Genomic DNA, 27799 nt, shown 5'->3' with positions numbered 1-27799 from the left:
AGACCGTCAGGATTGAACTCCTGGCTGTGGGCAGTTAGCCTGCAATACTGCATTTTAACCATTGAGCCACCATGGTTCCGAATGAACTGCTGTGCAATTCATAAGCAATAGCGTATTTTGTGCTGCCATGTTAAATTGTTTTGTCTAATCATTTAATACTTATCGGAACTAAATTGGGTACTAGGTGTTGATGGCAGGAATTATTGCCCTGAGTAATTGAGGTCCAGACTGGATGACAAATGATGATCATGAACTTCCCATGGTTGTCTTCCTAATGGATGTGGGCTTTAGATGTTTTGTCAACATCATGATACGATTCAGAGTGAAGAGCCAATTGTGGTTAATCAAGGATCCCAGAGGGAAAAAAGTGTTGAATTGCTCCAGTGCAGTCTCTAGAATTGTTAATAAACTGAATATGAGGAGAAAGAAGGAAGGAAGGAAAGGAGGGAGGGAGGGGGAGAGGGAAGGAAGTGGAGGGGCGAGGGAGGGAGGAAGGAAGGAAGGAAGGAAAGAGGAAAGGAGTGAGGAAGAAAGGAAGAAAGGGAGGGAGGAAGGAGGGAGGGAAGGAGGGAGGGAGAGAGGAAAGGGTGGGAGGGAGCGAGGAGGAAAGGAGGGAGGAAGAGACAAAGAGGGAGGGAAGGAACGAAGGAAGGAAGGAAGGAAGGAAGGAAGGAAGGAAGGAAGGAAGGAAGGAAGGAAGGAAGGTTATCTAAATGCCTACACTGGTAATGCAGTTAAAATCAAAACAGGATTGCTGTCTTTGGACTCAGCAAAGACACCATCATTATAATTCTGCTGGATTTTCATCAGTGCTGATGATGCATCTTTGATTTGCCACCTCTCTTCTGATCAGCTAAAAAGCAAGGTCCTCGTGTCAGAGATCCAGAAATATCTGCATTCTCATCATGAATCTGAATATCCAGCTGGGATTTCAAATTGCACCCCCAGAGAGCACAAGGTAATGCATTAGCGTACATTTCTCATTAGCAACTTGGGCATCTATATTTGGCTGCACCGAGTCTAAAAGGGTTCTGTTGGAAAACAATGCGAAGAACGGAATGTAGGCAAAAATGAACTAAGCTGGAATTGTTAGATCTTTTCACTACGGGTGGGAATAATTTTTGCAATTATTGTTGAGTATATTATCCATCTCATCTTGATACTTGCTGAAACTAATGAGGTTTTCAAAGTTAACCAGCACAGAAAACAATGTAACCTTAAAGAAATTAGATTAAAAGCCTTCTGGTGTCATCTTGACTTTGTAACCTTAACACTTTGACCTGACATGGTGGAATAGATCCAATCTGGGTTGGTCACCAGACCAGAAAATGGAATGGAATAGAATAGAATAGAATAGAATAGAATAGAATAGAATAGAATAGAATAGAATAGAATAGAATAGAATAGAATAGAATAGAATAGAATAGAATAGAATAACAGAGTTGGAAGGGACCTTGGAGGTCTTCTGGTCCAACCCCCTGCTTAGGCAGGAAACTCTATACCATGTCAGACAAAGGGTTATCCAATCTCTTCTTTAAAACTTCCAGTATTGGAGCATTCACAACTTCTGAAGGCAAGTTGTTCCACTGATTAATTGAGGTTTTGTCTTTCGAGCTTTCGGATTCGTGCTGGAGCCCATCCTCAGGGAACTTCTATCTAGCGGAGTGTGTGCTTGTTCTGTGTGGTGTTTATAGTGCCTATTGTGTTTGGCTATTTAGATGTTGATTGGGATGTGTTGATAGCTGGCTGTTAAGTCATTGGCTGTCATTCGCTTCTGCTGCCCAGCCCTCACCTTCTAAGTACTTGATAGGCTGGTGCTAAATCGGCACTCCTGATGACTGACAAAAGGCCCATTTCCCTGGCTTCAATCACTTCCCTGGCTGTTTTTCTCCCTGCTTGTCCGACAATCTTAGTAGCTGCAAAATTGAATGTTGGACGAGCAGGCACAAAAACAGCCAGGGAAGTGACTGAAGCCTGGGAAATGGGCCCCTCATTAGTCAACGAGAGTGCTGATTGGACAACAATTTGTCTGAAATGGTACAGGGTTTCCTGCTTAATGAGACGTGGTGGCGCAGTGGTTAGAGTGCAGTACTGCAGGCTAATTCTGCTGATCACCGGCTGCCAGAAGTTTGGCAGATCGAATCTCACCAGGCTCAAGGTTGACTCAGTCTTCCATCCTTCTGAGGTTGGTAAAATGAGGACCCAGATTGTTGGGGGCAATAAGCTGACTCTGTAAACTGCTTAGGGAGGGCTGGAAAGCACTGTGAAGCAGCATATAAGTCTAGGTGCTATTGCTATTGAGCAGGGGGTTGGACTAGAAGACCTCCAAGGTCCCTACCAATTCTGTTATTCTGTTATTCCTCTTCCACATATGACACAGTTCCTTAATCCGTAACCATTTATAAATAGTCCTCGATACATATTAAAGGCAAATTTCATTCAAAACTATGGTTTCTTGATCCCTTCACCTTTTGCTGAGGTTTTTTTTTTAAGTGATTAAACTTTACAGGTAGAAACGTGGAAGGGGGGCAATTAATTTGTGGGCCAGGGCACTTCTATATTATTATTACTTATATTTATTTCTATATCACACTTACAAACCTCTCCCTCCCTGGGATGCTCTGGGCTGCGTACAGTTTAATTGATACAATAAAACATGAAAACCAAATTATTTAACATTAAAGAATTGAAAAATTGTAAAACGACATTATAAAATTGCAAGAAACAAAGAGATCCAAGATTGCATTCCTGGAAAAAGGGATGGGGAAGACCAAATCACTAGGCACCAAGCCATTATCCCATATTTACCATGTGTCCCCCAAAATAAGACCCTGTCTTATATTTTTTGAACCCCAAAATAAGTGCTTGGCCTTATTTTCGGGGAGGTCTTATTATTTTGGGGTGTGTGGAAGAAACCAGGGGAAATGACAGGGACCTGCTGTCCATGCATTTAAATATTTTCAGGGAGGGCTTATTTTAGCGCATGCGCTCAAAAGCCTGATTGGGCTTATTTTTGAGGAAACAGGGTAGCATCTCTCTCTCTCTCTCTCTCTCTTTCTCTCTCTTCCTCTCCCTCCCCCACTCTCTCCCTCTCCCTCCCTCCCTCCCCCACCCCTCTCTTTCTCTCTCACACACACACTTCATTTCAGGGCCATATCCATCTTTTATGTGACTGAAGTACGAGTTTGTGGAAGAGAGGAGATAGATGGCCATTTTTTTTCCCTTTTACAATAGAGTGACAGCTTGCCATTAATGCTGTACGGAGCCCAGGCTAAGCCATGTGATCAGCAGCTAAGGGAACTGGGTATGCTTAGCCTAACGAAGAGAAGCCTTAGGGGAGACATGATAGCAGTCTTCCAATACTTGAAGAGCTGTCATAAGGAAGAGGGAGTCTATTTGTTCTTCAAAGCATCTGAGGGCTGGACAAGAAGCAATGGGTAGAAGCTCCTCAGAGGGAAATCTAACCTGGAAATAAGGAGAGACAGTGAGAACAATTAATAAATGAAACAGCCTGCCTTCCAGAGTTGTGGATGCTCCATCTCTGGAGATCCTCAAGAAAAGATTGGACAGCCATTTGTCTGGGAAGCATTAAGGTCTTCTGTCTTAGGCAGGGGGTTGGATTAGAGGAACTCCAAGGTCCCTTCCAGCCCTATGAAAGCTGGAGTTAGATATCAAGAGGTGGCGTTGTAGTCATGCTCTTTGTGCATCCCTCTGCCTTTTAATTAACTTTTAATTTTAATTCCGCCTTGCCTTTAAATTTTAAATTGTATATATTTCTTTTATATTTCTGAAATTTTATATGTACACTGTCCAGAATCCTTCTGTGAGGGGGATGAGTGGTTTTAAAATAGATAGATGATAGATAGATAAAGTCAAATACCACTCACTCATCACAAAATCTCCAGAATGGTAAAGCCTACAAACTTGAAATTTGGCACATATGTTCCTCTTAGCTTCTAGGTGCTGGCCAAGAAAGGATTTTTCGAAATGACCATCAGATCATTATTATTTCATATACAGAATTATATTCACATGCTCTGATGCTAAGGACTTAGATGTTCTACTCCCCCTCCCCACCTGAAAGGAACTCTGTGCCAACTGCCTAGTTGCCTTATATTAACATGCTCTGATGCTAAGGAGCTACACATTCTATGCCCCTTCCACACCTGAAAAGAACTCTGTTCCAACTGCCAGTTGCCTTATATTAACACACTCTGATGCTGCCCCTTTACTAAACCAGGCGTGGGCGTGGCCAGCATGTGACTCATCCAGTTTGAAGGCTGGGACATTATATGCCCCTCCCCCTCTGTTCCAACTGCCAGTTGTCTTATATTAACATGCTCTGATGCTACAGAGTTACACATTCTACATTAAGTTTTAGGCTTTAAATGTCAATTTATCACATAGTTTCATAGCGAAGCACGGGCATCCAGCTAGTAGATAATAGATAGATAGATAGATGATAGATGATAGATGATAGAAAGAAAGAAAGAAAGAAAGAAAGAAAGAAAGAAAGAAAGAAAGAAAGATAGATAGATAGATAGATAGATAGATAGATAGATAGATAGATAATTTAGGTAGATGATTGATTGATTGATTGATTGATTGATTGACTGATTGATTGATAGATAGATACATGAGAGAGCGGGGTAAGAAAGAGAGAAAGAGAGGAAGAGATGGATGATAAGATGCAGTAGTTCACACACGGAGTAGTCCTCAGGGTACCGTCGGCCAAACAATGTAGGCTGGTGACTCCCAGGGGAGAGCCTTCTCTGTGGGGGCCCTGGCCCTATGGAATGAATTACCCCCGGACATACAAAGGATCCCCAACCTCTGTGCCTTCCGTTGTGCTCTGAACACCCTATTATTCCAGCAAGCCGGTCTGACGGGATAAAGGATTTTAATTGGGTTTTGATAGAGGTTTTAATAACCCCTATTTAATAATGATTTTAGCTGGGTGTTTTAAATTTGGCCAGTGATTGAATTATTTTAATAAGTTTTTAATTTTTTTGTCTTGTATATTGTTTTTACCATGGCTGTTCACCGCCCTGAGTCCTTCGGGAGAAGGGCGGCATATAAATATAATAAAAGTAAAAAGTAAAAGTAATAAAAGTAAAGAGATAGTACTGAGCAGCTGATTAAAGAATATTCCTTTCGACAGGCAATTGCCTGTGTCCAAACAAACGGAATATTTTTGGTGACAACAGTTAGCAGAGTAAGTGTCAGTGCTATTTTGGGGTAGCTATTAATAACACCAAGGTTGCCTCAGTTTGATCTTGCCCATGTGGTAGCCCCTGGGCCAAGCTATAAAGATTCTTGAAATGTAAAGGGTGCACATGAATATATTTCTTTTTTTTTTTTTAAATCTCTTTGTTGTAACCAAGCAGTTATATTCATTTGATAAGGAATACAAACTTGAACGCTGTTTTCCCAGTTCAACAGGTGCAGTAGTTTCAACTCTGCCTTAATTTGTATTGTCCTTGTTTTATTTTTGAATGGCACACAATGCCCAGGAAAATGGGCTGTAGGATATTTAGTTTTCCCCTGGTTTCTCCATTTAGGTAAATTTCAAACCTCCCATGCCTTATTGAGAACAGGGGAAGGAAGACGTGCTCTTCCCTTTGCTTATTATTTTGCGTTGCCCAGCTAAACACTGATAAAATTTTGCTGTTTAGATTTGAATTAATTTGAACAAGCTTTATTAAATCTAATCACAGAAAGGTAGCTCAGAAAGTGGATTCAATTGCCGTTCGTGTAAGCAAATTTGTGCTGGTAATGCAATGTTTTGCTCTGGAGAAGAGAGAATGATTTGAGGGGTTAGTGGGGTGTCAGACTTGTGGTGTCAACCTGCATTATGCAAGCATAAACAAAGAATCATCAGAATGGAGTTGAAGGATGAACTAAGTAGGGGGCAGGAGAGAAACGTAAATGTATTTAGAATATACGTAGAATAACAGAGTTGGAAGGGACCTTGGAGGTCTTCTAGTCCAACCCCCTGCTCAAGAAGAAAATCCTGTATCATTTCAGACAACTGGTTGTCCAATCTCTTCTTTAAAACCTCCAGTGTTGGAGCACGACAACTTCTGGAGGCAAGTTGTTCCACTGATTAATTGTTCTGTCAGGAAATTTCTTCTTGGTTCTAGGTTGCTTCTCTCCTTGATTAGTTTCCATCCATGGCTTCTTGACTGGCCCTTTAAGGCTATCAGGACAGGATTAAATGAATAATTTGTCAGAGAGGAGGGGTGTTGTTTTAAAAACTCTTAGAATTTGTCAAGTTCTTCTTAAGATGAGATAGTTTGGTATGTCTAGTTTAGTAAAAAGAAGGTGACCTGATAGCAGTCTTCCAATATCTGATGGGCTGCCATAAAGAAGAGGAGGTCAACCTATTTTCCAAAGCACCTGAGGGCAGGACAAGAAGCAATGGATGGAAACTAATCAAGGAGAGAAGCAACAGTTAGAAATTTCCTAAGAGTGAGGACGATTAACCAATGAAACAGCTTGCCTCCAGAAGTTGTGAGTGCTCCAACACTGGAGGTTTTGAAGAAGAGACTGCACAGCCATTTGTCTGAAATGGTTTAGGGTCTCCTTCTCGAGCAGGGGGTTGGACTAGAAGATCTCCAAGATCCCTTCCAAAGAAGAAGAAGAAGAAGGAGAGGAAGACGAAGATGAAGATGAAGACGAAGGAGGAGGAGGGGGAGGAGGAGGAGGAGGAGGAGGAGGAGGAGGAGGAGGAGGAGGAGAAGAAGAAGAAGAAGAAGAAGAAGAAGAAGAAGAAGAAGAAGAAGAAGAAGAAGAAGAAGAAGAAGAAGAAGAAGAAGGAGAGGAAGACGAAGATGAAGATGAAGACGAAGGAGGAGGAGGAGGAGGGGGAGGAGGAGGAGGAGGAGGAGGAGGAGGAGGAGGAGGAGGAGGAGAAGAAGAAGAAGAAGAAGAAGAAGAAGAAGAAGAAGAAGAAGAAGAAGAAGAAGAAGTAGTAGTAGTAGTAGTAGTAGTAGTAGTAGTAGTAGTAGTAGTAGTAGTAATTTCTGGACCACCCAATAATATCCTTAATAGACAATAATCCTTTGGATGCACCATGAGGTCCATACATATGCATATGTATTTATCTCTCTCTCTCTGTGTACACATTCATATTAGCTATTGTGAAGGTGTCACAATATCTTAACTCCAGAAGAGAGGAGGGACAAGATGAGGGTTTCCCACCAGTGGAGGACAGCTGTTCTGCCAGGTAACAGCTTTCAGACCAATTTCTCCATCTCTTCTGTGAGTTGAAAGTGGAAATGAATGTAAGGGTTTAAGAAATGCTGATTCTGTCATTGTCTGAACCATTTTGATCTAGTGCTTCAGATACTTAGGCTGGAAACCAGGAGATGGTGAATTCTAGTCCTGCTTTAGTCATGGAAGCCAGCTGGTTGACCTTGGGCAAGTCGTTTTCACTCTCAGCTCAACCCCCCTCACAAGTTGGTTGTCGTGTTGGTGCGAAAATAGGAAGAGAAAGGTGTGTTGGATAGATACGCTAGCTACTTGAAAATAATAGTTGGAAAATAATAAAGATGGGGTGCAAGTAAAGACAGAAAGAAATGATGTGGTTTAACCTAGTTAGCAGTCATTTTGCTGATGCTTGCAAGGCAGTATCAAGAGAGTTTGTCACGGGTTTATTGAAAGATTCATTTCTGACTTCTTGGAGACTGTAATGGTAGAAGACCCCAGAAATAAGACCACGCTGAAATCCCAACACAGCTCGCACCAACTGAGATAAGGCGTTGAGATGAATGTGTGTGGTTTGAATTGTATAGGAGTCCTTGGGCAACGCACGCAGCTGTGCTTCACTGACGTTGACTCTGCTTCTGACCTTCCTTTGTTCCGATTTCTAAGCACATTGTGCTGAATAGTCATGAAATCTTTTGTGTATGCTGAGCTTGTATGTTTAACCCAACCCTACGGCCCCATCTTGCGTTTGTAGCAGATGCCCAGAGAGGGATATTGAAAGTGCAAATATTATATGTATTGCTGCTTAGGAGGAAACACAGCGTAAGAACGTAGCATTTCTGAGGATTAGCATGATAGCAGTAGAAATAGACTTATATACTGCTTCACTAAGCTGTTTACAGAGTCAGCCTCTTGCCCCCAACTATCTGGGTCCTCGTTTTACCGACCTCAGAAGGATGGGAGGCTGAGTCAATAACACTTAGACTTATATACCACTTCATAGTGCTTTACAGCCCTCTCTAAACAGTTTACAGAGTTAGCATCTTGCCCTCAACAATCTGGGTCCTCATTTTACTAACTGGGGAAGGATGGAAGGAAGGGTCAACCTTGAGCTGCTCAGGATCAAACTCTTGGCAATGGGCAGAGCCAGCCTGCAATACTGCATTCAAACGAAGGGAGGGAGGGAGGGACGGAGGGACGGAAAGAGGGGAAGGAGGGAAGGAGGGAAAGAAGGGAAGGAGGAAGGAAGGAAGGAAGGAAGGAAGGAAGGAAGGAAGGAAGGAAGAGCAACAGCACTTATATACTGCTTCATAGTGCTTTACAGCCCTCTCTAAGTAGTTTACAGAGTCAGCCTATTGCCCCCAACAATCTGGGTCCTTATTTTACCAACCTAGGAAGGATGGAAGGCTGAGTCAATAGCACTTAGACTTATATACCACTTCACAGTGCTTAACAGCTCTCTCTAAGCAGTTCAGTTCATCCAGGACAGTGGTGGGTTGCTCCTGATTCGCACTGGTTCACAAGAACCGGTAGTAAAAAATTTTAGTAGTTCGGAGAACCGGTAATAACATTGGCTGGCCATGCCCCCGAACTAGTCCCCGGCCCGGTCGCCGTTCGCTTACCCCACCCACCTCATCAGAGGCTTTTTTTTTTTTTACTTTTACTTTTAAAAGCATTTTTTCTACAAACTCTTTGGCTGAAAAAATGCTTTTAAAATTTTTTTAAAAAGTCTCTGATGATCACGCAGCTCAGCTGGGAACTCAGAGGCTTTTTAAAGCATTTTTTCTGCAACCTCTTCAGCCGAACAGGTTGTAGGGGGGAAAATGCCTTTAAAAGCTTCTGGCGATCCCAGCTGACTTGCCTGATCGTCAGAGGCTTCTAAAAGCATTTTTTTTCTGCAACCTCTTAAGGTTGTAGAAAAAATGCTTTTAAAAGTAAAAAAAAAAAAAAAGTTGGCCACGCCCACCCAGTCACATTACTCCCCACAAGCCATGCCCACAAAATAAGCCACATCCACAGAACCGGTAGTAAAAAAAAATTAGAACCCACCCCTGATCCAGGGGATCCATGGAGGAAGCATTATCTATTTTATGTGTTAATTTATGATTGGAGGAATGCTTACTTACAAGTTTCCGTTCTCCCCTTTATCCGCCGTACTGTATTCTTGGAACTGCAGAAGAATAGTATAAAAATACATTCATAGTGGAAGGACAATCCTTAAAAGCCAATAGAAGTGGTCCTTAACTTACAACAGTTCATTTAGTGATCATTCAAATTGCAGGGGGCACTGAAAACACAGATTTATGACCGTTTTTCACACTTACGGCCATTGTAGTATTCCCTATGGTCATGTGATCAAAATTGAGGCACTTGGCAACTAACTCACATTTAGAATGTCCAGGGGTAACGTGATCCCCTTTTGCGACCTTCCAACAAGCAAGATCAATGGGGAAGCCAGATTCACTTAACAACCATGTTACTAACTGAAGAACTGCAGTGATTCACTTAACAATAGTGGCATAAAATGGGGCAAAACTCACTTAACAAATGTTTCACTTAGCAACAGAATTGTTGGGCTCCATTGTGGCCGTAAGGGAAGGAGTACCGGTTCTATGACGCCGGTACATTTCATAGGGCTTTTCCCAAGAATATTTTCCAGATGTTGGAGTGACCAAGAAAGATTGCAAAGTATCTAACGTTTTGTGACTTTCCCAACCTTCAAAACACATTTATTTTACTCAGAATAAGATAGCAGACCACAAAGGTTTCTATCTGAACCTTCATAACAACAGCGATAAGGTGGATTGTGATGACAGATTTAACAGATTAACAAAGTTGGAAGGGGCCTCAAAGGTCATCTAGTCCAACCCCCCACCGAGGCAGGAGACCCTATACCATTTCTGACAGATGGCAGTCCAATCTCTTCTTGAAAGCCTCCAGTGATGAAGCTCCTACAACTTCCAAAGGCAACTTCTGTTCCATGGGTTGATTGTTCTCCCTGTCAGAAAATTTCTCCTTTATTTCTAATCTCTCCTTGATCAATTTCCATCCATTTTTCCTTGTCTGGCCTTCTGGTGCTTTGGGAAATAGGTTGTTCCCCTTCCTCTCTCTGGTAGCCCCTCAAATATTGGAACACTGCTATCATTTCTCCTCTGGTCCTTCTCTTCACTAGATTTGTTATGCCCAAATTCTGCAACTGTTCTTCATATATTTCAGCCTCTAGCCCACTAAAAATATTAACATCTTAACAGGTTACAGAGACAGAGCTGCTCAGTTCTTAGATTGGTTCATCGTTCTTCACCAAAAAGATAAAAGAAAATTGTGGAGAGAAGGATAAAAGGGAAGATTAAAGATGAAAACCCAGAATTGATAGAATTCACATTGACTGGTAAATACCTCTTTATTTTGAATGTGCTTAATCCCCGGAGTTAGGTAAATTGCACTGAACAAATTAGAAAAATCGGAACGGGTTTAAAGAAGAGCAACGAAGATGATCAGCAAGCTCAAAATACACTGCAAAATAGATCTGGGTGTGTTTATCTATCATGCAATACACAGGGGAGATAAATACGTACCTGCTACACAGTGGTGAAATGTAAAATTTGTTACTACCAGTTCTGTGGGTGTGGCTTGGTAGGGGGGGAGGTAATGTGACTGGGTGGGCGTGGTCAACTTTTTTTTTTTTTTTTTTACTTTTAAAAGCATTTTTTCGGCCAAAGAGGTTGTTGAAGGGGATTGAAGGTTGTGTGGGGATAAAATTGTTGTCTAATTTTTAATAAAATTAAAAGATAGATTAAGGTATTAATAGGGAAGTAAGTAAAGTGGGGGAAATGTTATAATAAAGGAAATGACAATATTAAGATATGATAAATATTGGAGGAGTAAAAAGAAGACTTAAAAGATGTATTCAGAAGATATATTGAATGATTGACTATGTATTATTTGTTTGTTTGTTTACAATATTAAGATATGATAAATATTGGAGGAGCAAAAAGAAGACTTAAAAGATGTATTCAGAAGATATATTGAATGATTGACTATGTATTATTTGTTTGTTTGTTTACAATATTAAGATATGATAAATATTGGAGGAGCAAAAAGAAGACTTAAAAGATGTATTTAGAAGATATATTAAATAATTGATTATGTATTGTTTGTTTGTTTATAAAATAAAAAAACTTTTTAAATAAAAAAAGGTTTAAAAAAGCCTCTGATGATCGTGTGGCTCAGCTGGGCATGGGGGGGGGGCAGGGATTTTTGCTACTGGTTCTCTGAACCACCCGCCACCATCGCTATCGGATTGGGCGATCCAGTCCGAACCGGGACCATTTCACCCCTGCTGCTACATGCCTGAGGCTTAGCTACTGTCAATCAGAATGACCCAAAAAATCTGGATAGTGGACACAACAGTACAGGGGTGAAATCTACTTACCTTCCCCACCAGTTTGGAAGTGCACGTGTGGCATGAACGGCATGGGCGCGCACTGACCCTCTGCGTATGCACAAACCCTTCTGTGCATGCGCAGAGAGTAAAAAACAGGTTACTTCCTGGTTAAAACCAGGAAGTAACGATGACCAGGCAGATGGGCGGAGCCTCACACTGCCATCGCTAACCGTTTCTCCGAACCACTCACCACTATTGCTACTGGTTCGGCCAAACTGGTAGCATTTCACCCCTGCGACAGTACCTGGATATAGCAGAATAGAAGAGGAAGAACTAATACAAAGACCTGTAAAGAGAACTAGAACGACTGTGGCAAAAGAAAGCAAACCTTTATGTCTTGTCTGGAAAAGAGGTAATATAAATTTTGGGTGTTCCATTTGATTACGGTACTTGATTTTCTTCTTCTGAGAATATATTGCAGAGAAGAATGAAGGCAAGCGATGGAACAATTAGTTTTGATGGATAGGAGACGAAGTCCAGTTAAATGAATTCCAGGGCCTGTATAATGGCTCCTGGTTTTTCTTCTTCTTTTTTTAAAAACCTGTACTGAACATCTTTCGTCTGGATGTGCTAATCCATTAAATAACTGCCTACGGCTTTGAAAATCCAGATCTCACTGCTTGCTTGCACCTTTCCCTTGTTGTTAATTCACTGGGAAGAGGAAGTGCCTGGATGTAAGAATGGAAGGGAGGAAACAGATGGTGTTCAGGCAACCTGCAATTTCGAAGGCGAAGCATCCCTTTTCTTCTTTGCCTCCTTCAAAGTTGCACATGAATATAGTGGGTCTTTGTCTTCTTTGTCAGCGTGCTATTCTTTCTCCTGCTGTGACCTTCATCTCAGTTCTATTTAATATATTTATGGAGGGGAAAGAATAGTACACTAGGAGTATTTTTCCCCTCCTTCAAATATTTACTAGGGAGTGGAAGGTAGGGTTATCTCCAGAGATGGGTTTCACATATTTTTACCACCGGTTTGCTGTGCGCGCGCATCAGTGGTGGGTTGCCTCCGGTTCGGACTAGTTCACAAGACCTGGTAGTAAAATCGGCTAGAGGCCCCGCCCACCATCCCGGATGTCATCATCTGTGATCTGCGCATGTGCAGAAGCAAGGTGCACATGAGAGTGAAGCAAGCGTGCACGCATGATCCCATTGCAAACTGGTAGTAAAGGTAACTTCACACATGTGCCTTCCGTGCATGTGCCCGGCTTTCCACGCATAAGCTTTGCTCTCGCACGTGCCTTCCATGCATGATCCCAGTCTCAAAAACGTGGCTAAATAGGACAGCAATAGGTGGGCCCACCCGCGATCACCACTATCGGTTCACCCAAACCAGTGCGAACCGGCTGAATGCCTCCTCTGGTTATCTGACAACTGCGGAGAAGAAGAGAGGAAGCTGTTGAAAATGAGCAGAGCTGCAAATGTCAAAAAACGCACATTTAAAAAATATGGAAAGAGAGGCCAATCACCAAGAAAAAGAAACGTTGCCGTGATGTTGAGGTTGGTCAAAAATGCTGTGTAAAAGGTCTCCTTTATGTATCTTTGGAAGAAGATGAAAAAAGAAAAGAATCTGTGTACCAGCTGGTCAATAAAAATAACAGAATAACAGAATAGGACCTTGGAGGTCTTCTAGTCCCAACCCTCTTTTCTAACAGGAAACTCTAAACCCGTGATGGCGAACCTATGGCACGCGTGCCACAGGTGACACGCTTAGCCATATCAGTGGGCACGTGAGCTCAGCTCTGTCATGCATGTGCGCACCGGCCAGCTCATTTTCAGACCTTCTGGGCCCACCGGAAGTAGGGAAACAGGCTGTTTCCTGCCTCCGGAGGACCTCAGGGGGTGGTGGGGAAGGCCCATTTTTCTCTCTCCCCAACCCCCAGAGCCTTTCTAGGAGTCTGGGGAGGACGAAAATGGCCTTCCCCACCCTCCCGGAGGCCGGAAGTTGGCAAATGGGCCTCCGGGGGGTGGGGAAGGCTGTTTTTGCCCTCTCTAGACTCCTAGAAAGGCTCTGGAGGCTGGGGAGAGAGAAAAACAGGCTTACCGTGCCATCGCATGCCAGGAGCAGGGGGAGCATGGGAGGTTGCGCACGCATGCGCAGGGGTAGGCCACATAGAATTATGAGTGTGGGCACACACGTGCGTGACCACCCCACCCCGCTCCTGGCACACAATGGCAAAAAGGTTAGCCATCCCTGCTCTATACCATTTCAGACAAATGGTTGTCCAGTCTCTTTGTGAAAGCCTCCAGTGTTGGATCACCCACAGCTTCTGGAGGGAAGTTCATTCCACTGATTGTTCTCAATGTCAGGAAATTTCTCCTTAGTTCTAGGTTGCTTCTGTTGCAATATTTTCAGGATCAGACTCAATAAAGATAATAGAAGTTATAGGTTTAAATATAATTCTCTTTAATCATAATAGGCATTCTATATTCGCTGAATATTCAAGATAGAAGCAAGGAAAATGGGGAGGATGGCTCCTTTTATATACAAGGGGCGGAGCCAGGAATGGGAGTGGTAAAATATGAATACATTAAAGCTCAAGTAATAAGTTAACCCCTGATGTTCCATATATACATTATTTACACATTAGAGAATAAGGCATTTACATCTGACAAATCCCCCTCTAAATGCCGGTTCGTTATACAACACCAGTTACATTCAGATTCAGGACAATATAATACATATAATTTAGAAGTTAAATATTTGTGTTGTTTAGAAGGTAAGGGTTTTGTTAATATGTCAGCTAATTGTTCAGAAGTATCACAATGTATTGCTTTGATGAATCCGTCTTGAGATAGTTGTCTCACGTGCTTAAATTTTATATCAATATGCCTGGACCTTTGTCCAATTGCATCGGATCTAGAAATTTCAATGGCCGCTTTATTATCTTCATGCATAATAAATGGTAAAGTAGGTTTCTTCCAAACATCTGTGATCAAATCATTGAACCATACAAGGTTATTTGCAGCTTTAGACAAGCAAACATATTCTGCTTCTGTGGTAGAGGTGGCTACCAGTTCTTGTTTACCAGTATACCAGTAAACTGGACAATCGTTCAATAGAAAAACATAACCAGAGGTACTCTTCCTGCATGATGTATCACCAGCCCAATCTGCATCAGCATAACAAGTAATTTTTGGTTCTTTGTCATTATTGGGTTCCAATATTAAACAAAAATCTAATGTACTTTTCAGATATCTTAAAATTCTTTTGACAGCTTCCCAATGATACAAGGTTGGTTTGCTAACATATCTTGACAATAAATTGAGAGGTAATGCAATATCTGGCCTAGTCCAATTAGATATATAAAGGAGTGAACCTATAACTGATCTGTAAAATGTGTTGTCTTTAAACTCAGGGGAAGATTCATCATTGTTTCTAAGAAAATCAGTTTGCATAGGTGTGTCACATGTTTTGGCATTATTTAAGTTACATTTGTTTAGGAGTTCAATGATTTTATCTTTTTGAGTAAGTTTGAATCCCCTTTTTGTTTTGTTAATTTGTACACCAAGGTATTTATTCACTCTACCTAGTGATTTCAATGAGAAGTGTTCGTTTAACTTATTTACAAAGATTTCCCTGCTCTCTTTATGCTTTCCAATATATAAAATATCATCCACATAAATTAATACAAATTCAATATGATCATTACTCTTTTTTACAAAGAAACAGTTATCAGCAGTGGTGGCGTTGAAATCCATGGTCTTTAGTACTTTTACCAAACAATCGTACCATCTTTTGCCAGATTGCTTCAATCCGTACAGACTCTTATTTAGTAACCAAATTTCGTTCTTATTAGTGTATTGACTGTGTGGTGCTCTTACATATATTTCCTTATCTAATTTTGCATGTAAGTATGCAGTCTGTATGTCATATTGAAACACGTCTAGATTGAGTGCAGATGCTACTACAAGAGCTGTTTTGACACTCTCTGTTCTCACTGTGGGTGAATATGTGTCAGTATAGTCTTCTGGATATTTTTGTGCATAACCTTGTGCAACTAGTCTGGCCTTGTATAAGGTATTACCTCCTTCTAAATTCTTAATTTTATAAATCCACCTGGTACCTATAATTGTTTTATCCTTAGGTGCGATCGCAGGTGTGAATACATTTAATCCTTGTAAACTTTTCATTTCTTTTTCCATAGCTAGTTCCCATTTTTCTCTTTCTTCACGGGGAAGTTTCAATACTTCCTCATATGTATTAGGTGTTATTTGTTCTCCATCCATATGCATAATATAATCTTTGTATTTATTTGGTATTTGGTTTCTATTATTTCTAATATTTCTTTCAGGTTTGCTATGGTTGTCATGCAAATATCTGGCTTCCTTTTTTGTTAATGTGTCTGTCTTTATTTTATGCTGACTATTTGTCCAAGTTTTGGTTTTGTTCTTACTTTTGTTAATATTTTGATTTTCTGTTGTTCCTTCCTCGCAAGATATATTATCTTTGCTTTTATTAGGAAAAATTTCATTAAGGTGCAACTTAGACCAATTGGCCTGCTCATGAAACACAGCTGTTCTGGATACTATAAATTTGTTATTATTATCGATGAATCTGTACCCTTTGGTTCCAGTTTCGTATCCCATGAATCTTAATCTCCTGGATACGTTTTCTCCCTTTCTCCTCAATTGTTTAGGTATGTGCACGTCTGCAGTAACTCCAAATATGTGCATGTGTGCTAATTTAGGTTTTCTATTGTACATCACCTCATATGGTGTCTTATTCACAATACTGGACCATGTTCTATTTTGAGTGTAATTTGAATAATGTAAGGCTTCTGACCAAAATTGTTTGCCTAAACCAGCATCCTCTAATGTGCATCTAATCATGGTTTGTAGTGTGGAGTTCTTTCTCTCTGCAATCCCATTTTGAAAGGCAGAAAATGGATTGGACGTGAAATGTAGCATCCCTCTATCCTTTAACCATTGGGAGAATTCTTTAGACATGAATTCACATCCCCTATCTGTCATAATTTGTTTTATTCTGATATTATGTTGTGTTTCTATGCGTTTGTAGAATTCCTTAAATTTCTGAAAGGTTTCATCTTTGTGCTTTAATGTGTAAACAAAACCATAGCGACTGTAATCATCCACTATTGTTAGGAAGTAACGTTTTCTATAGGTAATTGATGGAGTTAATGGACCAACTAAGTCCATATGTACCAAATCAAAAATATTGTTAGTTGATCTGTTAGATTTTTTTGGTCTAGGACTGGTTTTTAGTTTGGTGGATTTACATACTGAGCATTCTAAATAATTTTCACAATTTTTTATTTTTACACCTTCTGCGTGTTCAGTCATTTTTTGTACTACAGGAAAGCTTGCATGTCCTAACTTCCTATGTAAGATATGAGCACACTCATCATGAATTGGTTTACCTATTTTTGGTTTCTTCTCATTGTGTGTATTTTTGTTATCATGAGTTATTTTACATTCATCATTGTCACTGTTACTGACATTTTCATCATCTGCTTCAATACAATCTTCCATATTTGAATCAATGTTATGTAACCATCTTTCTTTGGTTATCAGATAGGGTAGACCCCCTTTTATCATCACAGTGCCTACATTTGTTTTGTTCTTTTCTATAGTTGCTTTCCCCTTTGAGAAAACTATATTGATGTCAGATTCTCTGCTTAGTTTTATAGCACTTAGTATGTTGTGAGGTATTTCTGGGATTAATAATACCCCCTCTATTTTCCCTAAACCAGGCAAGGTCACATTTCCTCTGCCTAATACTTGAACCTTTTCTTGATTAGCTACCTTTATCACAAACTTATCTTCTGTAAATGAAGATAATATACTTTTGTTATTAGTGGTGTGATTTGTTGCACCAGAATCAATAAGCCAATTATTGTTCTCATCTTGTTGTGTTTTGGTGCTGTCTTGTTTATTTAGCCCATTTAGTGACCCAGATTTTCTCTCTTTTGAATTTTCTCTACCCCCTCTACTTTCTCTGTAGTTTGGTGGACTTCTATATTTGTATCTATCTGTGGAAGATTGTCTGTAATTGTATTTGCTCCTATATTCTGGCCTATGTCTCTCCCTTGGGACTTTGGGACAGTCTCTTCTACTGTGTTCCCTGGATCCACAATTGTGGCATCTAAAGGCTTCATTATACTTATCTTGAAAGACTACTTTCCTAAAAGATTTGTGTTCTGTTTGGTTACTGGAACGATTTTTTCTTGAATTGTCTTCTGCTATCAATTTGTTAGATAGACTTTCTATTGATAAATATCCCAAATTAATGGTATCTAAGTGTGACATAAAGCTATCCCATGATGGATCAAGTGAATTGATAATAACACTTTTCATAGTTTGATCTGAAATCACTTCCCCCCTCAATTGCAGCTCAGCTCTTATTTTGTTTAGATTTATCAAATGTTCACTTATAGAAACCCCTGGTTTCACTCTAGAAGAAAAGAAATCCTTAGACATTCTTGTGGTTGTGGCTACGCTATCGCTGTGAAATAGATTAAACATGCATTGAATTATTTCTGATACAGTTAGGTTTGGTTTGATGCTATGATACATTGCAGGAGACACGCTAGAAATTATTATGAAAAATGCTCTATGATGTAAACAGTCTATTTTTAAAGTCCAAGGTCTTCTTGGAGGACTAGTTATAAAGAATAGTAAATTTTCTTTCATAAAAATAACCTGAAGCTGTTGGTACCACTCTTGTAAATTAATGCCATCAACTCTAAGTTTTGGGAAGTCACTGGGTAAGTTCCCCACATTATTTTGTCCATTACTTACAACCTGAGGCAGTCCGTGGTCTCTCAAGTGCAGGAAATTACAGAACGGCATTGGGATGCTTGTAACGAGTCTGCGCGGTTCTCTGGCCAGTTCAAGTCTTTCGGGGCCGTCTACGTAGTTTTGCACATGCGCGTTGCTCATTTCTTCTTTGGCGCCGTTGTGGAAGGTTCTCTCCATTTCAGCTCTCTCGATCCGCTCCTCTTCAGATGAGTCGGTCTCTGGCTCGGTTTTTGGGGCTTTGGTGATGGCGGCGTTTCTTCTCTTTCTCTTGTGTGTGCTGGCACTCGATTCTGTCTGCGGTGTAGGACGGAATCGGCATGGCTCTCTGGGCTCGGGTGTCGTCGTTTTCGAAGTCAGGATGGGAGCGTGCAGGTCTTGAGTTGTCGGTTTGATTGCTTGCTTCTTCGTTGATGTCTTAGAAATTTTCAATCTTGGCCCAAAAGCAGCAAAAAGTGTTTTCATTGCTGACTCTACTTGAGACTTTGTTAAATCGTCTTCACTTTCTGATTTTGGTTCATCTGAAGAGTTTGAGACTTCTTTTTCACTTTCTTCGTCTGATAGCGTTTTTCGCGCCAGGAATTTTGAACTGAGCGTTTTGATTGGCTCTGCTTCACTCTCTTTTGAAGTTCGTTGAAACCAAGATGGCTGCCGTTCAAAATTTCGCGCGGGGTCACATCTTTTCTTTTTTACAACTATTTTCTCAGTAGTCATTTCACTCACAGTTTTTTGATCTTTGGGTTTTTCTTTAATGATGTTTTTCTCTCTCGCTGCTCCGCTGTTCCTCAGCATCTCCTGGAGGTCCGCGATGAGGCTTTCATCATTCTTTTGGCTTTTTAGTATTTTTAATATTTCTGACCTGAGTTCGTTATTTTCTATCTCGATTTCTTCTTGGTCGTTATTTTCACTCATCAGTTCTTCTTCTTCAGTGGTGTATTCTTCGGATTCTCTCGAAATCGCATTAGTGGATTCGTTGATCATCTCTTGATCAGTTTCTATTTCTTTGCTGTAGGCCCTGGTGTTGGGCCTATCTTTCTTGGACATTTTTAATTACTTATTGAGTCAATTAACCATCCTCTGCTACCAGCTTGTTGCAATATTTTCAGGATCAGACTCAATAAAGATAATAGAAGTTATAGGTTTAAATATAATTCTCTTTAATCATAATAGGCATTCTATATTCGCTGAATATTCAAGATAGAAGCAAGGAAAATGGGGAGGATGGCTCCTTTTATATACAAGGGGCGGAGCCAGGAATGGGAGTGGTAAAATATGAATACATTAAAGCTCAAGTAATAAGTTAACCCCTGATGTTCCATATATACATTATTTACACATTAGAGAATAAGGCATTTACATCTGACAGCTTCTCTCCTTGATTAGTTTCCATCCTTTGCTTCTTGTCCTACCCTCAGGTGCTTTGGAGAATAGCTTGACTCCTTCTTCTTTGTGGCAGCCCCTCAAATATTGGAACATTGTTATTATGTCACCCCTGGGCCTTCTTTTCCTTAGACTTGACATACCCAAAGACTGCAACCGTTCTTCATATATTTCAGCCTATATTATAACAGGTAACTAAGACAGAGCTGTTCAGTTTCTAGATTGGTTCATCGTTCTTCACCAAAAAGATAAAAGAAAATTGTGGAGAGAAGGATAAAAGGGAAGATTAAAGATGAAAACCCAGAATTGATAGAATTCACATTGACTGTTAAATACCTCCTTATTTTGAATGTGCTTAATCCCCAGGGTTATGTAAATTGCACTGAACAAATTAGAAAAATTGGAATGGGTTTAAAGAAGAGCAACGAAGATGATCAGCAAACTCCTAAGTATACTCTGCAAAATAGATCCTGGTGTGTTTATCCATCATGCAATACACAGGGGAGATAAATATGTACCTGCTACATGCCTGAGACTTAGCTGCTGTCAATCAGAATGACCCCAAAAAATCTGGGTAGTGGACATGACAGTACCTGGATACAGCAGAAGAGAAGAAAAAGAACTAGAGAAGATAACAGAATACAAAGATCTGCAAAGAGAACTAGAATGACTGTGGCAAAAGAAAGCAAAGATAGTATTAGGGTGCAATCCCAAAACAACTGGAACACCCTTTAAACACCATTCATCATCATCCTCTTTTTAACAACCCCATAATCCCTTGCAGGGTTGGGTCTGGGCAACTGAATGGAGCTGAGTGTTTACTGGCCAGATGCCCTTCCTGTCACCAATGTGGAGTTTTATTCAGCAGATATATTCTCAGTGTCTCCAGAGAGAGAAATATCTGCCTTTACCTAGGATCGAACTCACAGCCTCCAGATAGTGAGGTGAGAGTGCCACCTTTAGTGCCACCGCACCACTCACCCTTTGAACACCATTGGCATTGACAAATTCATTATCGGTCAATTGCAAAAGGTGGTTTTGCTTGGAACAGCTTACATCCTGCAATGATACCTGTGTTGTAACTCCGACCCCCGAGCCCGTCTTATCGGAGGGAGAAGACTCCGAAAGTGAAGGAGAGGAGTTGGCAAGGCCTCCCTCTCCAGGACCCTCCTCTCTGGCAATGCCTCAGGTGTCTTCCGAAGGCCAAGAGATAGGCCAGGAGCCAGGCACTTCCGAGCAGCCGCAGTTAGACAGTGATGGAGATAAGTCTTGGCTGGATCCCCAACAGCATCGGAAAGACAAGCACGCGCAGCAGAGAAGGAGGCATGCCAGAGATTAAGCTGAGTCACTGAACCACACCCCACAGGGGATAAAAGGGGGTGTGGTGGCCATTCAGGCTTTGTGACGGACAAAACTGAAAGCTAGCAAGTCATTCTGCATTTCTGGAACTTTGTTATATGCTCTGCTTGGATTGATTTTTGGACTGGACTTGACTATTCTTTGGCTTTTTTGGACTTATTTTGATGTTTCGGTCAGAGGAGATAAACCTCCCTTTGTAAGTAAAAACTTTTGGCAAGCAGCCACTGGGTTGCTGCCAATTCTGTTATCAAAGGAAATTCTTGACTGCTGGTTTATGTTAACTCTTGGTTGACTGCTGGTGTGCGTGTGTGAGACGGGGACAGAACAACCTGTAACACCATGAAACATGCACACCTACCTATTGGGAAGGACTCGGTAGCTGGCCAAAAATGCCAAATAAAGTCTCAACATCTGGCTGACTGTGTGACCCACCACAATATATCAAATTTATATTCTACTCAACTCCCACTGATTCTGGAGGGATAGCACTCTTCAATTGCAAATTGGGGGAAAAAAATTGTTCTCCCTCAATCCCAAAAGCAAGACATGGAATACCTGGTATTATTTATAAATTCCACCTGTAATTAATTAATTAGATGTAGTGTGGTTCAGGCATAAGCCCGTGTCTTTAACATGCATTCAGGGGGGCACATGGGAGCACTCTAGAATTGATTTCAACAGGAGTTGGCAAGCCGAAGTCTGTCATAATATGACCCCCAAAATAAATATAAATTTTGAATGACTGACAACACACAAAACAGTTGTTTCGTGGAACAAGACTAAAGAGAATTAAGTAGGGATAGGCCGTATTCAGAAAGTGAAAAAGAAAGACAACAAGAATTATTGAAAATAACACAGGAAGGAAGATGGATACTCTTTTTCTTCTCATGTGTAAATCCATTCCTCTGAGGCAAATTTGTTAATTCATCTCATTCCTTAGAAAATGTAATATGGTAATGGAACACCTTGGAAGTTGTCATGGGTCGCAAAGAGAGAGGTCGTTTTCTCTGAGCAAGTTTCAAATAATGGAGTGATGCTTACAATGAATCTCTCCTACCCAAGGAGATAAACAACCTAGACCTAAGGATAAATTTCCTGACCATTAGAACAATTAATCAGTAAAATGACTTGCCTCCAGAAGTTGTGAATGCTCTAACACTGGAAGTTTTTAAGAAGATGTTGGTTCACCATTTGTCTGAAGTGGTGTAGGGTTTCCTGCTTAAGCAGGGGGTTGGACTAGAAGACCTCCAAGGTCCTTTCCAATTCTATTCTATTCTATTCTATTCTATTCTATTCTATTCTATTCTATTCTATTCCCATTCCCATTCCCATTCCCATTCCCATTCCCATTATTTCTAATTCTAATTCCCTTCCTTTTCCATTCCCTTTCCCATTCCCATTCCATTATTTCTATTCTATTCTATTCTATTCTATTCTATTCTATTCTATTCTATTCTATTCCATTCCATTCCATTCCATTCCATTCCATTCCCATTCCCATTCCCATTCCCATTCCCATTATTTCTAATTCTAATTCCCTTCCTTTCCCATTCCCATTCCCATTCCCATTCCCATTCCCATTCCATTCCCATTCCCTTATTTCTATTTCTATTTCTATTTCTATTTCTATTCTATTCTATTCTATTCTATTCTATTCTATTCTATTCTATTCTATTCTATTCTATTCTATTCTATTCTATTCTATTCTATTCTTCTTGTTCATGGAGAAATAGAGTTAGCCCACTGGACAAAACTCATCTGTACCATGTTTCCCTGAAAATAAGACCCTGTCTTATATTTTTTTGAACCCTGAAATAAGCACTTGGCCTTATTGCCATGTGCTCAAAAGCCCGATGAGCTTATTATCAGGGGATGTCTTATTTTGGGGAAAATAGGGTAGATCCTGCCGAGAAAACGAAACCAAGCATTGTCAACTGACTGAATAAGGTTTGTCTATTTTTCTAGCTTTACATTTTTTGCTTCCTAGACAGTCCTGCTGATTATTGTCATTGAGATAACATGATAGACTTTATTCAAACACCTGCTGGGCTTCCTTTATACAACTGGGTTTTTTTCCTCCCCATCTGTTCCTTCCTCAGGAGGAACTTAAAAATCTCTCCGTGATAAGAGAAATGACTTCAAAGCTTAGACTGTAAAATTCTCCAGAGTTTTGAATCTGGGGGAAAGCATAATTGCCATTAATGAAAATTATGAATCATTAAAAAAGCACTTTGGTATATTGCACTGGCTTTTGTTCCTCAAAGCCTGATATTATTATTGGAGAATGTCTAGAATATGATGCTTTCAATAAAGGAGAATATTTGTAGCTCAGGGTTGAAATGAGGGATCGGTGCTCTCTGAGCTTAGTTTTTTTCTTGCACTCATTTCATTACCCAACTAGGTAACATCATCAGGGCTAGGACAAGGTCAGACATAGCATCTTAGACAGTATCATCTTCCATTTAAGTCTGATGGGTTTTCTCAATCCACTGGATTATTATGTCAGGGTTCCAAGTAACACCCCCAATGAAAGTTCCATTTTATTAGAGATGTCATATTGGCACATCTTGGAAAACCCGAATCTGAAAGCTTCCAGCTTTTCCCCACACAAGGAAAGTCCAAGTCCCTGCCCAGCAACCATATGTCCATCACATGGTCCAATCAAAGCAACAGTCCCAACTGGAGATGCCTCCTAGTTCCAACTGTCCAGGTGCAGGGCAAGATGTCCTTGATTCTCTGAGAAAGGAATGTTATTATGACTATATATCCCCCTTGCTCCATACAATCCCCCCTCCCAGTTTCCCATAGTAGTAAATGTGGCAGGCCTGAAGAGTCAATGCAAAAGATGGCTCCCAGGCCTGACATATTATTCATTTTTTGGGCAATAAGCAAGACAGCTCATGTTCTTTGGCTCATTCCCAACTCCTTCCACTCGTAACCAATGTTCAGGAATCAAGAATCAGGATGACAGGCATTTTAATCCACCATTTGGGAAGCAGTAATTTCCCACCTGCACTTCAAGCAGTTTGGACACTGAACATTTCTCCTTTTTAATCTGAAGTGAGATTGTTGCAATAGTTCCCTTAACGCTCCTTGCTGGTATGAAAGGGACAGAAGGCAAAACCTTAATCTTTGCAGCAAGGTGAGCCTTCAGGAGAAGACATGGTGGAACCATGTACTGCTGCCTACGTTTCACAGAATCATATGATTGGAAGTAACTTTGTTGTTGTTAGTTGCAAAGTTGTGTCTGACCCATCACGACCCCATGGACAACTTTCCTCCAGGCCTTCCTATCCTTTACCATCCCCAAGAGACCATTTGAGCTCATGCCGACTGATTCAGTGACTCCATCCAGCCACCTCATTCTCTGTTGTTCCGTTCTTGTTTTGCCCTCAATCATACCCAGCATTAGGCTCTTCTCCAGTGAGTCCTTCCTTCTCATTAGGTGGCCAAAGTATTTCAGCTTCATCTTCATGATCTGGCCTTCTAAAGAGCAGTCAGGGTTGATCTCCTCTAGGACTGACCGGTTTTGATCGCCTTGCAGTCCAAGGGACTCTCAGGAGTCTTCTCCAGCACCAGAGTTCAAAGGCCTCAATTCTTTGGCACTCAGCCTTTCTTACGGTCCAACTTTCACAACTATACATTACAACTGGGAAAACCATAGCCTTGACTATACGCACTTTTGTTGGCAGAGTGATTCTTTGCTTTTTAGTATGCTGTCTAACTCTGCCATAGCTTTTCTTCCCTGGAGCAAGCGTCTTTTAATTTCTTGGCTGTAGTCCCCATGTGCGGTGATCTTGGAGCCCAGGATTTTTTTTTTTTTTTTTTTTTAAATGGAAGTAACTTTAGAGATAATTTAATCACAGACACAGTTTGGTGCGGGATTTTCTGAAGGCTGAGCCAGAATTTCTTATTATCCTGGCTTATTTATGTCAACACTTGCCTATTTGCAAAAGAGTAGATGCTTGGCATATTTCTGCATACAAATATCTATTTTACACACATCTGGGTGCTTTAAGAGACCGATGGTTTGAATCAAGTTGAAAAATTAAGTTGGCAGATTGAGTCAAGCCAATTTGACTGAAGTTTTATTTATTTATTTGGTTCATACAGTATTGCTGCCCATCTCACCTAATTGACTGGGTGTTACAGAATTTTTAAAAAGCTAGAAAGAAGGCAAAATGAGAGACATTAAAGACACTTAAAACCAATTAAAACAGCTAATTAAAACCATCAAACTCATTTGCAGAAGAGTGTAATAAATCACTAGCAATGCAATCAACCAGTATGCTCTATATCACCAAAGGACCCCCCCCCCTCAAGCACAATGATAAATCCATGTATTAAGAACTTTCCGGAAGACCAACAGGGTTTTATTTTTATTTTATTTTATATTGGATTTCTATACCGCCCTTCTCCCTGAGGACTCAGGGCGGTGTACAGCCAGATTAAAAAACATGCAGAACAAATATTAAAAACAATTAAAAGATATATAAATTTGGCCCAATTAAAACTCATTTACCAATTAAAAACGTTTAAAACATTTAAAAAACAGTTAAAAATTTCATCTTAAGCCAGCCCGGCTTGTTTAAATAAATGGGTTTTAAGGGCGTGACGGAAGGCACTGAGGTCTTGGATTCTCCTTATCTCTGGGGGGAGCTGATTCCAGAGGGTAGGTGCCCCCACAGAGAAGGCTCTCCCCCTGGGGGTCACCAGCCTACATTGTCTGGCTGATGGCACCCCGAGGAGGCCCTCTCTGTGGGAGCGCACGGGTCGATGGGAGGTCGTTGGTAGCAGCAGGCGGTCTCGAAGATAGCTAGGCCCTATGCCATGGAGCGCTTTAAAGGTGATAACCAACACCTTGAAGCGCACCCGGAAGACAACTGGGAGCCAGTGCAGCTCGCGCAGGAGCGGTGTTACATGGGAGTGCCATGCTGCTCCCGTCACTACCCGCGCTGCTGCGTTCTGGACCAGCTGGAGCCTCCGGGTGCTCCTCAAGGGGAGCCCCATGTAGAGAGCGTTGCAATAGTCAAGGCGAGAGGTGACGAGGGCGTGAGTGACTGTGCACAGGGAATCCCGATCAAGAAAGGGCCGCAACTGGCGAATCAGGCGAACCTGACAAAAGGTCCCCCTGGTTACAGCCGTCAGATGTTCCTCCAAGGACAGCTGCATATCCAGGAGGACTCCCAGATTGCGAGCCCTCTCTGTGGGGGCCAATGACTCGCCCCCAATAGTCAGTGATGGAGTCAACTGACTATATCGGGATGCCGGGAGCCACAGCCACTCAGTCTTGGAAGGGTTGAGCTTGAGCCTGTTCCTCCCCATCCAGATCAACACCCTCCCCCACCTCCAAATGATTATAAAGGCATCCAATCTCATTCAATCTGAATCATCAATCTACCTACTACTTACTTGTGCCTACTACCACAAACAGCCTCCCAACGGCTGGTACGCTCTCATAGAGAGGGGCTCCTCCAGGTGCCATCAGCCAAACAATGTCGACTGGCGGCCCCTAGGGGGAGGGCCTTCTCTGTGGTGGCACCTACTATCTGGAATGAGCTCCCCCCGGAGATACGGAGGATCCCAGATCTGCGCACCTTCCGCCGTGCTTTGAAGACACTCTTATTCCAGCAGGCCGGCCTGGCCTAATTTTCTCCCTTTCTTTTAATTTTTAAATTGAAATTTTAATTTGCTTTACATTATTGGGAATTTTAATTGTCTCGGGCAAAATTATTTAATTTGGTTTTAATTATGTTTTTTAACTTTTGTATTTATGTGTTTTATTTTGTGCCTGTTCACCGCCCTGAGTCTTTCGGGAGTAGGGCGGTATACAAATTTAATAAAATGAAAATAAAATGAAATGAATCTACTTTGAGAAGTCACTTTGAGATGAAATTGAATGATTTATACAAAACTCCAGAATAATAGAATGACAGAGTTGGAAGGGATCTTGGAAGTCTTCTTGTCCAACACCCTGCTAAGGCATGAAGCTCTATACCATTTCAGACAAATAGTTGTCCTGTCTCTTCTTAAAAAAACTTCCAGCATTGATGCATTCACAACTTCTGGAGGCAAGTCGTTCCACTGATTAGTTGTTCTAACTGTCAGGAAATTTCTCCTTAGTTCTAGGTTGCTTCTCTCCTTGATTAGTTTCCATCCATTGCTTCTTCTCCTGCCTTCAGGTCCTTTGGAGAATAGCTTGACTCCCTCTTCTTCCAGTTCACAGCTTCGCTCGCTTCTATGTATGCATGTACATATTTTTATTTTACTTGATGTAAAAATATTTTAAATTTTTAAATGTTATGTATTATTTATTAGTTGGAAAAAGGTACATTAGATGCCTCCTGATTTTTAACACTCGGTGCTGGAGATGTGAATTCAGCAGACACTGAATTCATAATATCAACCAAGTCTTGAAAGCATTCTGAGGATTTGTGTGATGTATTCAGAAAATAATGTTTGTATTTTATTACCCCTGGCCATGCAGGGGACTGCATTAAAACAAAATAAATTTGTTATTGTTTCCATGCAACAAATATAAGGCTTGGAAGAGATCTTGCAGGTCATCTAGACTGGTCTGTCTAGTGCAGGAATCCAATTTTCAGCTAAAATTATTGTGAAACTGCCTCTCTTTGTTTCACAGGGATATTTG

The sequence above is a fragment of the Pituophis catenifer genome, unplaced genomic scaffold, assembly GCF_029215685.1.
Source record: "Pituophis catenifer annectens isolate HBS135680 unplaced genomic scaffold, rPitCat1.0.hap2 SCAF_6, whole genome shotgun sequence".
Lineage (NCBI taxonomy): Eukaryota > Metazoa > Chordata > Lepidosauria > Squamata > Colubridae > Pituophis > Pituophis catenifer.
The sequence above is the reverse complement of the archived record's forward strand: the minus strand, read 5'-3'. Positions refer to the sequence as shown.